The 11,904-nt window shown below is 37.2% G+C and overlaps 1 long non-coding RNA gene across 1 annotated transcript; it reads right to left on the bottom strand.

The window, feature by feature from the left end:
* Positions 1-4,618: 4,618 nt before the first annotated feature.
* LOC131426154 (uncharacterized) lies at positions 4,619-7,924 on the bottom strand. Its single transcript, XR_009229059.1, has 3 exons — positions 5,207-7,924; positions 4,970-5,138; positions 4,619-4,914 (listed from the first exon to the last, which is right to left on the bottom strand). It is a non-coding gene; the product is annotated as an uncharacterized LOC131426154 (long non-coding RNA).
* Positions 7,925-11,904: the final 3,980 nt, after the last annotated feature.

Raw genomic sequence — 11,904 nt, 5'->3', positions numbered from 1 at the left:
GAAGTAAGTGAAAATAATTCTGTAAAAACCATGCAACTTTTTTCAAAACACGAGATTAAATCTGCGGGTGATTTTATCGTCTCATTTACTATTTCCAGTAGCCTTCCTTACTATCAATTGCAGTATCGCCCTGTTTGTTGGCATGGAACATGGAGGGCGAAACTTACGTAAGTAAATGGTATGACAGTTTCGCCCTTTATAGTTTTTGTATTACTAAGATTGCGATTTTTGTAGAATCCGAACTTTTAGGAAAAAATGTAGGATTTGAAAGCATTTATTGGTAGGAGAGAGTATTGTGGTTTTCAGCGAATGCGACGGAATCGTCGCAGAATGGCAATATAATGAACGTCAGAATCACAGGTGCCAGGTTGCAGATTTGCCAATTTCTTTTGTAAGCAGACTCTGCAGATTTGCAGACTTTTTACAGGTTTTTTAAGCTTTTATATACAATCGTCAAATTTACAGACTTTTGAAATTGCGTTGGGCTTCTAGTTTGGTTTTTCTCGCCATACTTAGAAAATTTAACACGATTTAATTTTGAGGATTTCTAGCATGCAGATGTGAAAATTCTGCCTAGCAAATCTGCCAGCAGTTGGTTTCACCCCTTCGCTGTCTGTTGAGCTGAAGTTTACAGCATTTTTATATCAAGCATTAGAACGAATAGAGAAATAAATTGTCTGGTGGATTAAAGTCAATTACAGATTTAAAACGTTATATTCTCTACCGACAAGAATTATTTGTTTGTTCACTAGAAGCATCAACAAGTATATATCTGTCAAAGACGACTACATTTTTAGAATTGACGATATATTTTATTTCTATAGTAGTCTATTTTTATACTTAATATTGATAATGTTTCCAGTTAAGCACGAGGTTTTGAAGACAAAGACGTCGATTGATACAAAGTATCATTGTATAATTATTCTGGTTATAAAAACATTGTCATTTAACGGTATTTTTCTGGTTTGTGGTCTCGAAGGGGTGGAATCGATGCGGACGACAGTTTCGCTATCGTGTCGCATCGCAATCTTTATTAACCGCCAGTGAAAATTACAATAACTCGATTTGTTTACTTTTGTAAGATTCGTCTTTGAAAAACAGCTGATATGGTTATATTTTTTTTCTAATGCGACCAGAGATGCCAGATATTTTCATAGAAAATCTGTATTCTTTGTATAAAAAATCTGTATAACTCTGTATTCACTAATAAAATGAAATTCTTGCAACAAAACGATGCTAAAAGATGTTATTCCAATAGGTAGGTAGGATGGTAGATTCAATCAGTCAATTCAACGACGAAGTTTCATAGTTTTTTTTAACCTCAACAATTGAATTGTAATACCATATCTTTATCTAGTTTGAAATTGATGGCTTTATAATTTGACATGGAATTTCAACGCCCAATATGCAACGTCAAGTCGGTTCATACAACTCTCAGTGTGACAGTAAAGTTTCATGATGCCATTACTTCCTTGAATAAAGTACTGTCTCTGAGCGTATCTTTTTCCAATAAATCATCTTTTCTGTTAGTTTTTTACTCATTTGGCTTCTCCAATATATGTTTCCACTCAGTCATTGAAAAAAATTGAATATCAGTTCAAATTGGCTTCAAATTATAATATAAATGGATTTCACAGATTTTCTTATTAATTTGTGATTTGTCCGTTGATTGATAGACTTTTAGCTCAGACAGAAAAGTTAAATTTTTTCTTTCTTACTTTTTGTGAGATCTGTATAAATCTATATTAAATTGAGGAAATCTGTATAAAATCTATACTCTGAATTAATTTTGTATAAGCATGTAAAAATCTGTATAATACAGATAAATCTGTATAAATGGCATCTCTGAATGCGACAGTACCACGACAAGAGGGCCTAACAGCCAATAACAGTTTCTCTTTGTTCACTTTTTCTTGTACAATTTACAGAATTGATTTTATATTTGACGCCTTACTCTTCGCAAAACTTTAGAGTTTACAAGCTTTCGATTTATGCTGGAAACTTTCAAGAAGTTGCAGTGATGGTTCCGTAATAATCAAAAGAGAAAGTAAACAAAGATAGGCTCTTATTTGCTGCTAGGCCCTTTTGTCGTGGAACTGTCGAATTGTTCTCTTCCTTCTCGTTGTTAAATCACCCCCTGCTATGGAAGTTGGTTCCTGAAACCAACGCATTTTGTTTTGGTGGCGTTGTTGTCAACAATATTTTAAGCTACGGTAATACCATACAATCAAACCACACTGGTGTCAAAAGTTTATTTCTTCAAACCCAATATAAATATAACTCTTGTCTAGTATTCTCTGCAAAACAAGTAATTTGACCTCTTTTTGAATAAGAAAAAAAAAGTGGTTTGTTATAGTTTGATTATATTCCATCGAAATCATTTCCTTATGTTGGTGCAACCGCATGAAGAAAGATGTGAACACTGCTTAAACACAGCATTTGACAGCGAACTAGAACCAAAAGAACCAAAAATTTCGGCTTCAAGACAGTTGTATGCAGATAACAATGGCACCACCGGGGTGTGTTAAATTCGTAAGCAGGGTTACCAGTTATGCAAATATTTAAGAAAGCTTCATAGAAAACTAATTTTTTTGGTTGATTTTCTCAACGTTCGGTTATCATGCGCAAAAAAGAGTGTGGTTAAGAAACTATGTCAAAAGTCCAGCTTTGGAAGTAATCTGCAATATAATAAATATCAATATTGATCACTCCAATTCAATCACTGAATCAATTCAAGACGCAAAAACGACAATCTTTGTAATCACATTTACTTTACTTTTATTTCTGTTATTTCTTCTTATCACTTAATTTTTAGTTGTTCTGAATCTTTTCTTTCGTTTACTCTCTCTATTAATGTCAAAATACAAGATGCACCCCCCTGCTATGCAAGCTGGTTCCTGATGTCTTTTGCTATTGAATCGAACTACATGTGTTAAACACTTCATTTTCAAGTGTAAAAAGTAGTACAGCACAAATGTATGTACGTGCAAAACACTTGATTCGATCAACTGTGTTTCAATTGAAATCTATATGAAAAACAATGTGACATTCATATAAAATTCATATAGAATCTAGAGGTTACGATATATCTCATCATTTTGTTGTGCATTTTAGATAAATGTAACATGATTTCCACTAAATATCAACAGGTAACTCATATATTTTCGCAAGTGTCTTATGAAAACTACTTAGAAGCACTTTACCTAAAATTAGATCAATGAATGAAATTCCGAAGTTAGGTGAAAAGTATTAAAAATGAGGTAGTTTTTCGGTTCCGTGTATGTTGGATGCCTTTTGTTATAATATCTCAAACCATATTGACGATATCTGTTCGTTTGAAATGACAGCTTTGTACCAAACGACCAGTCAAATAAAGGGTAATTTTTTAAGAGGTATAGGAGGTATAGGATTTGAAACGATCAATATAATTTATTGTTTGAAGATGATTTCATGCGCAACTAGACATATTGACACACTCTCTCCAACATATCGACCGGTGTTTTACGAATAAATGCTTCACTGTTTGTAGAAGGCAATTTGGTAATTGTTTCGCGTGGCGTGTGGGATGTGGCACCGTCTTGTTGTGACCGCATGTTAGGCATGTCTAATCCTTTCATTTTTGGCAACGAAAATTGCAATTTCCAAACTGAAGCAGTACGGCCCACAGCCCCAGTAATGCCACCGATCCATAATTTACACCAGGTAGTGACTCTTTTGGGATGCATTGGTAGCTCTTGCAATGCTTTTGGCTCGGCTTTACTCCAGATGCGGCAATTTTGCTAGTTGACGTATCCATTCAACCAGAAATGAGCTTCATCGCTGAACACAATATTTCGATGAAAATGGGGATCTTTTAAACCATATTAAATCTGGAATAATGGCAACGCTGATAACACAAGGCACGATTCACGGGTGATCTGTCAAAAACAGTGATACCAAAAAGATACCAGCAAAAAATCACCCTTTACAATGTAAAGACAACGAAATAGCCAATATTTCCGATGAAATGTTTTAAATTATTGCGAACATTACGGATTCGATGTCGATTACGTTGGATTTTAGACACTCTACTTTTTGTTACAGCTGAAAATTGATTCCATTGAATTTTGCACAACTCCGTCGGATCAGTTTCTCGGAAAACAAAAACTCTAGATCTACTGAAAGAAAAATAATACGAGTTTCAATCGATTAAATAACAAACTATTCAACACATGCCAAATGTGTTGATAGGTTCGTTCGAAATGTTTGCCTTCATCCGTCTGGATCTGGCGATATGCAGCCCTCTTCGGTTTATCACACATAAAAATTCAATGTTCTCCGGGAATTCGACTGCTTATTCCCAAGTAACTCTAACATACCACAAGCTCCGAATTGTCGAGCCTTGTCAAGTTCCGTCGGTAAATTATTCAGATCAAATGGCATAAATTTGAATATTTGAAAATGTGAATATTCATTCGTTTTTATCTGGCTTTTAGTGGATGTTACACTCAAATCCTCGTCAGCGTTTCACATATGCCTAACTCATCACTGAAAAAAAAACAGCACGCAAATTTTCCAGTGCTTGATCAGAGCGAATATTTTCCCACAGGAAAGCAGTTATCTGGCCTACTTTGGAAGCGGTATTCGTACCGTTCTGCTTTATATGGTCTGAAGAACTTCGCTTACTATTCGCAATTATCGAACTTAAAACATCGCAAAGAAAAAAGATGCAAAGTACCGACGACAGTTTATTTTCAATTCACCAGAAAAAAAATAAAAACACCCTAATATGCTAATGTTATCAGATTAAGATTCTCGCAGCCCTGCCGGCTCCAATCGTCACAAACAGCAACAAAAACAACAACAGCATCGGCAGCAGCAGCAGCACAGCGAAAAGTTTCAAAATGCAAATCGCGACCTTGCGCCTAGATGATGCTGAAAATAATTTCACCGTTCAGCGAGCAGCAACACGGGATTCATTCACACCTACCAAGTTCATAGTGTCAAAGTGCCCATTACTCGCATCGTCTCGCTCATTTGTTGGGAGGCACCATCGCCGGAACACAAATTGGGGTAAGTACTGAAAGCCCCTTTCTTCGTTCCTACCCGTATTCCGTCGCAAAACTGCTGCCAAACGAAGCTGGCATCCATCGGAGCTCCTTTTATCAAAAAAAGAAAAAAAGAACCACGTTAAAATTTAATTGCTTTTCTCCGTTCTGCCAACAACCGGGGTCAACCGCTGAATAACTGGGGGCCTTCAAACTGGGAGTACCGGTTTCCTAGAAATGGGCACTTTAAAATCATCCAATTTTGCCGTCACAAAATATCACGATTATGTCACCTTCGCCGAGCTCCATTATCGTCAAAGCCTGCTTCTGCAGCAAAAGAAGGATAAAAAAACAGAAATAACGGTAAGCTTCGCGTACTGAGAATAAATTCCATTACTACATTCGTATCATTTATTCAGTTAGTGTCAGTTCCTATGGTTTTTCCGTAGATTTTCAACTGTGCCTTCTTCCTTCCGATGCAGCACATATTCCCACACACACACACGGTCGAGCGCGTTTAAAAGCAGGGGCCATTGTTGCTGTCTCGTATGTCACTTGCTTTTGAGCTTATTCTCGGCTTATTCCTTCCCGGTGGAACCTTCTCATGTGACGATAAACAAAAGCAGACAGTGGCGGCCTCTATGTCTATAGACCAAGCGCGGCCGGGGAGAACACAGAAGAAAAAAAAAACAACAACCGGATCCTGTGTGAGAAATTGTAACCATTGAAGCGTAAGGCAGGCTGACTGACATCCATTCGTACTCGCGGGGTTTGATGGCCCGCAGAGCCGGGGAGGGGGGGAAGCGCGATCGGTAAAGGTCCGTGGTACGGCTCACGACATGTACGCTCGTGCCACCCAACCCAACCAACCAGCCATGTCAAGCAGCCAATCCATAATCCCATTTCGCCTTTAGAACAGTCTATTTTTTAGCTTCCAGAAGCTTAGCTTTTCATCATCCCCGTCCCCGAGAGGGAAGGGGGACGACTGTCCGCATGTCACTGTACCGTTGCGATGGCGGAGAGTTTTTTTTTGTTTTTGGTGTCGGCTTCATCGCACTCCGGGGGTACCGGGACTATAATAGACACTTACGGCGAAGGGTAGGACGACGTACAATTATCAAGTACTTTTGGCGGTGACTTGAACCAGGTTATTTTTAGGGTGGCGCGTGGTTCCAATAATATAACCGCCGTCGTAAAACCACCGGGACCACTGATACCACTGCCCACGGCTGGATTGATTGATGAATGAATGTAAGTGCTTGTGATTTGTTATTCCGCTGGCATTACCTTCCGGGGTTTTACTGTGCACTTTCGGAAGGTGTTGTTGTTCATTCGCAAATCGCCTGCCAAATCGTTTTTTTTTTCTCTGACGATTTACGATTTTGAAATGTTTCGCAACAGCTGTATTAGATGTGTGGAGAAATTCGGTCGAAAGGTACTGGTATGGCAAGCAATATGTTCCTGTGGTTTGAAGTCAACCATTTTTTACACTACCGGAACTATAAATGCAGAAATTTATCGATCTGAGTGTCTCCAGAAGAGATTGCTGCCTTTATATAAGAAACTTAGTACACCTCCACTGTTTTGGCCGGATTTAGCGTCGGCTCACTATGCCAAAACCACTCTCAATTGGCTTGCGGAAAAGGGTATAAATTACGTTGAGAAAAATATCAATCCACCAAATTGCCCTCAGGTTTGACCCATCGAACTTTACTGAGCAATCGTTAAGAGGGTCTTCAGGAAGACTTTTAAGGCAGCTGGGAACATGGAGGAGTTCACAAAAATTTGGGCTCAACCGTCCAAAAAAAGCGATGTAACACTTATCCGGAACTTGATGAAGAGCGTTCGATTAAAAGTTCGCAAATTCGTGATGGAATAACTTAAATTTCATCCGGTTTTCATAATGCTCAAGTTTAATTTCGTACAAAAAAGGATCAATTTTCAGGTTGAATAGAATATCGTTTTTATCATAATTAAAAGAAAAAATTGTGGATAGCTTATTTTCAATATACTCCTTAACACTCTAATACTATTCCTTGTTGACAGTTTGGTTGGAAGGATGGAATTCGGAGTGCAACAAACTTCGATAATCAAAGAAAACTGTTGACTGTGATTTTTGACTTGCTTTGATGTGACGTGTTCTCGACCTACTTTGAATAACTTGTACCAATCAAAAACACTTGCTTGCGACATACAATTATCACCGAAGGCCTTTTGCAAAATTCTGAACGTTTCGGCACCATGCATTTGATTCCGCACATAAAGTTTAATGGAACTTCTTTGTTCATTCATTGTAAAAATCGCCGATTGCACTTTTAAAACTTCAAAAAGACAGACGTTTACTGAACACTAATGAATATTTTGACGTGACACTTCATACAGAGATGTCACTGACAGTCATACCATCCTAGGAAAAAATATTTCGACGAATAATAATTCAAAAGTCTTACTACTTTCAGCCCACAGTAACATAGTACATTTCTTCAGCTCGAACGAAATCTGGTGGCAGCAGACCAAATCACGCTCCTATACTTGCAGACAACCTTGTCCGAACTCACACAGTATTTAGTGGGTGTAAGTAAGTTAAGGAAGATTTGAGATTTATGAGGGATTTCGAGGGACTTACAATCCCTCGTATGCAGAATTAGAAAGGTTTTCAAAAGATTAACAGGGATTAAGAATGTTTAAGTGGAACCGTGCGGAATTGGGTGAGATTATTTCAGAATAGATGGATTTATTTGTCTGAGTTAGTCCAGAGTTTTAAGTTGCGGATAAACGGCAATACACTTTTTATTTCCCTTATGTGGACGTTCTCCAGCCACAACTACAGATCGCTTGCCAATTCGAAGACTTCTTCGCGAACTTGTATCTTTCCTTCAAATACCCAAGTCCAGTCGCGACGTAAAACATTCGACTGGGAAGCTGCTTTAAATCGAGTTTGACGTATGATTCGCCATCAAATCACGGTCGTACAAATACTTACCACCAGAGCTAATAAAAGTCATTTGCATTTACTCAAAATAGACGGAAATGACGAGAAATTGCAAACTATGAGAACGAAATCCATGTCCAGTCAATGACATAAGCGGGACAGTAGTTTCAAAATTGTGTTCTTTCTTTCATTTGTCCATTCAGTCCTTCACGGTTTCCAGTGAAAATCCCAAAGTATGCAGTGTCGGTATTCAACCGAAGCTTTGAGAACCGAAAATGACAGAAAAAGGTGACTTTTACCTCTTGGTTGTTGAATTTGTAGTAGTTTTGATTTCCAAGCTAAGCCAAGCGTCACAGATTTTCAATATGATGAATCGTTGAAAGAATGAAAATTGAAATTCTGCTGATGCTCCCTGCAGCCGTTAATTGGGTTTTGTCTTGTCATCAGGGCCGGTGAAACATGTAAAACTCAGGTGGGTAATTTTTCATACCGGGGGAAACGACCCATTATTTTAAAGTACACCAAAACCTCAATTTACGCGAATTTGATTTTCCCGACTTTTTAAAAAAAAAGGTTTTTGCATAAAGATGGAAATTTCAATTTATATAATTACAAAACAATCTAACATGCTTCAGGAATTTGAATATTATGAAATGTACATTAATGAATTGTTTAATTTCAAAGAATCTAAATAAGAGCGTGGGCATCCAAAAAATAAAACTGGAAAACAAATATTGTATCACTATCTTTACATTTCGTCTTAATTCTCTTATTGTATTTAATCGCTTTTATATAACTATTAAGTGCGGTATGTACTCGTAGTACTATTTACAGAAAATTGACATACTGTGATAAGATCTGTAGAAGAACTTGCTTATTCAAAACCTCCTCGGAAAAGGCTCAAGGTCTACCAACATAACCGATGATCCAGCCGAAAACTTCCTGGAGTTTAGGTCTTAAGATCTACCAGTGTAACAAAGTGCATTAACTAACTTATCGTTCTCGGTCTGCTGAATGCTCGTATTGATCTTAAGATCTGTTTTCACTGAAGTTCTTGGACGACTGGGAACCTACCTGGAACAGCTAAAAATAAACAAGTAAACAATGTGTAGCTCAAAAGTTTGAACTACAAACAAAAATGTATTAGCCGTTGTAGTTCTTGTTGTGACACAGTGTAGTTCCTAAGGACAGTACTCCAAATAGTTCTTGGATCTTGGAACATCTCTTGAGCATTTCCATAGTCACAGAACATACTCAGAAGGTCCTCAGGCGCTAAAGCATTGGACGTAGTAGGATTGTTCATGTTATTTACACTAAAATCAAATGAAATTTGAAAAACCTTTTTTTACCAGAAAAATTTGAAATAACGCGATGTTTTATTTAATTTACGTGAAATTGTATTTACGCACCCCCCGCTCTGCGCGTAAATTAAGGTTCCAGTGTACCTTTATTCTAACGGAAATTATATTTATCCCTTAAAAGTGCAAGGTCGTTTTTTTTTCTTAATGTTTTGTTTCTATAAAACATTGCATGTAACGAAGGACTACCTAGCTAGTTTCAATGCAAAGGCAGCAGGCTTTCGTGATCCGTTTTAACTTATTCATATCTGCGAATTTTCGAAATTATTTCTTTGAGAATTTTCAGGGCATCGAGCATTTCCTCGAATACAAAGAAACAACCGATCTTCAATCAAAATGTGGCGCGAGTCGAACGGCGCATAAATCAAATTCATGAACAGTTCAGCCGCTGATGTACATAACGCATTGATCAATAAGTCGCGGGACTGACCCAGAGCTGACGTTTGTGATGTCGAACTAATCTCATTTTTCAAAAGTACCAACCTTCAGAGAACATGTGGAAAAAATTTTCACATCAATAGCATCACAAACACTGAATATAAGACGTTACATATAAGCGGCGTTACTAATTCATTTATAAAAAATGGAAAAAACGATAAAACATTGATAAAACCGTGTATTGATAAAACATAATTTTTTTCAAGGGAAAAAATCAGCGCAAACCCAGCACTAGCTTGAGGAGTATTTCCCCCACTCGGATCCATTAAAAAATAAAGGCTTGTGGTGTTCTGATTTTGAACGTGGCTAAATGAAACAGTACATAAACTGGAAGTTCTTTTACGATCTTGTACGAAAATCTGGGCATAAAAAAGATATTTTCCAAATGGATGCCGCATTCGCTCACAAAGCGTTTGTATGAAGCAATGGACGAAACATGGATACACTATTTTTATCCGGAGTCATACCAGTATTCAAACTGGAAAAGTCACCCAAAAACGTACCAGGTAGTTGAACAATCATGGCGTCTGTTTTTTAGATGCTCGCGATATCATTAACATCGACTACCTTGAGCTAGAAAGTAACTTCAAAAGTGATCATTACATTGATTTATTGATGCGTTTGAAGTGCGAAATCGTAAAAAAACGGCCTCATAAGATGAACCAAATTGACATAATATTAAACGAATTGGGCTGCAATCTGTTTCCTCACGCACCTTATTCACAATAACCTAGGGGCTGCTTGTCCTTTACTGATCAGAAAAAAAATATTTGGCTCGAACGAGACAGTCATCACTACAACTGAAGTCAATATTCAGGTCATTGACAAATAATTCTATAAGGATGGAATCTATTCGATACAGAATCTTGCTTTGTATGAATAATTTTATTAAATGCGAACGCACTCATTGAAACCCAGAAATCTTATGAAAACCGAGTACAGACGAAACTGTCTTATTTGCTAAAGGAACCCATGACAATAATTTTCGTTCCTAACTGAAGTTCCAATCACCAATTATCTGAAATATGCGTAGAAATATTTCCAAACAGTTTATGTGATGTTTGTGTTTGTGATATTGAAAATCAATTCAAAATGATTGAGATATTAATGTTCAAATCCTGTTTGTATGGTATTATTTTCTGTATTTTGAATTTGCACACCGGTGTAGAAAACATAAACGTAGTCCCACGTCAAAAGATTTTGAGTGATTTTAATTATGTGAAAGTATAGAAGCTGAGACGAGACAAGTACTGCTAAAGCTCGGCTGGAAGGGGAAAGTTGAGTTACTAAAAGATTTCTGCTTGCTCAAATGATCCTTGTCAAGTCTCATCTTAATAAATATATTGTTAAAAAAATCACATCCTTGCTCTACCTTGAGAACTAGCATTCTATAATTTGGATTTTATTTATTATTCCGAATTACAATTTCGCTCGAAATTTCAGGTGGGTAATTACCCACCTTTGGAATTTTCGGGTGGTTAGTATTACCCACCGTACCCACCTCTTTCACCGGCCCTGCTTGTCATAGAGGAAAGAGTGACATTGGCAATCATACTCTCATTTTTTCGATGAGAACCGAAAATGCTTCGCCTCTCTTCGTTTGTTCTGGTGTCGGCCATTAACGAATGAGACAGTAAAACATTGAAAATGAGACTGTTGGAATGTTTTTTTTTCATTGAGAAGTCGTGACAATTTTAAGCTCTGCTTACCACGTTATTTGGTCACAGAACTCTGTTTCATATGCTGGTTTGGATGTTTACAGGCTTTGTACGATTTAAAGTCTTCGCTGGCAAGGATGATTTTTTCGGTGATGGTTGGACTACTTTTTCATAAACTTAGATTCAAATGAGAGGTCTCTTGATCACATAGCCTGCTATTGAATGTTATTCGGATCGAGCTTCCGATTCGGGAGTAACGGGATGAAATGTGCAAAAACAGAGAAAACAATGCACTCGTTTTTTTTCGGAGACCGCGTAACCGATGTTATTCAAATTAAATTTAAATTAAAGGCCTCATAGCCCTATAGCCTGCTAATGAACTTAATCTGATACCACTTTTCCGTTACAGTCTGATAATTAGAAAAATTTCGGAGCGAGTTTTTATACATGACACGAAAAAATCTAGCTAAGATCTTTTTTACATGTTTTTT

Source organism: Malaya genurostris, chromosome 1 (assembly GCF_030247185.1).
Source record: "Malaya genurostris strain Urasoe2022 chromosome 1, Malgen_1.1, whole genome shotgun sequence".
Taxonomy (NCBI): domain Eukaryota; kingdom Metazoa; phylum Arthropoda; class Insecta; order Diptera; family Culicidae; genus Malaya; species Malaya genurostris.
This window is presented reverse-complemented; position numbering and strand designations above follow the sequence as displayed.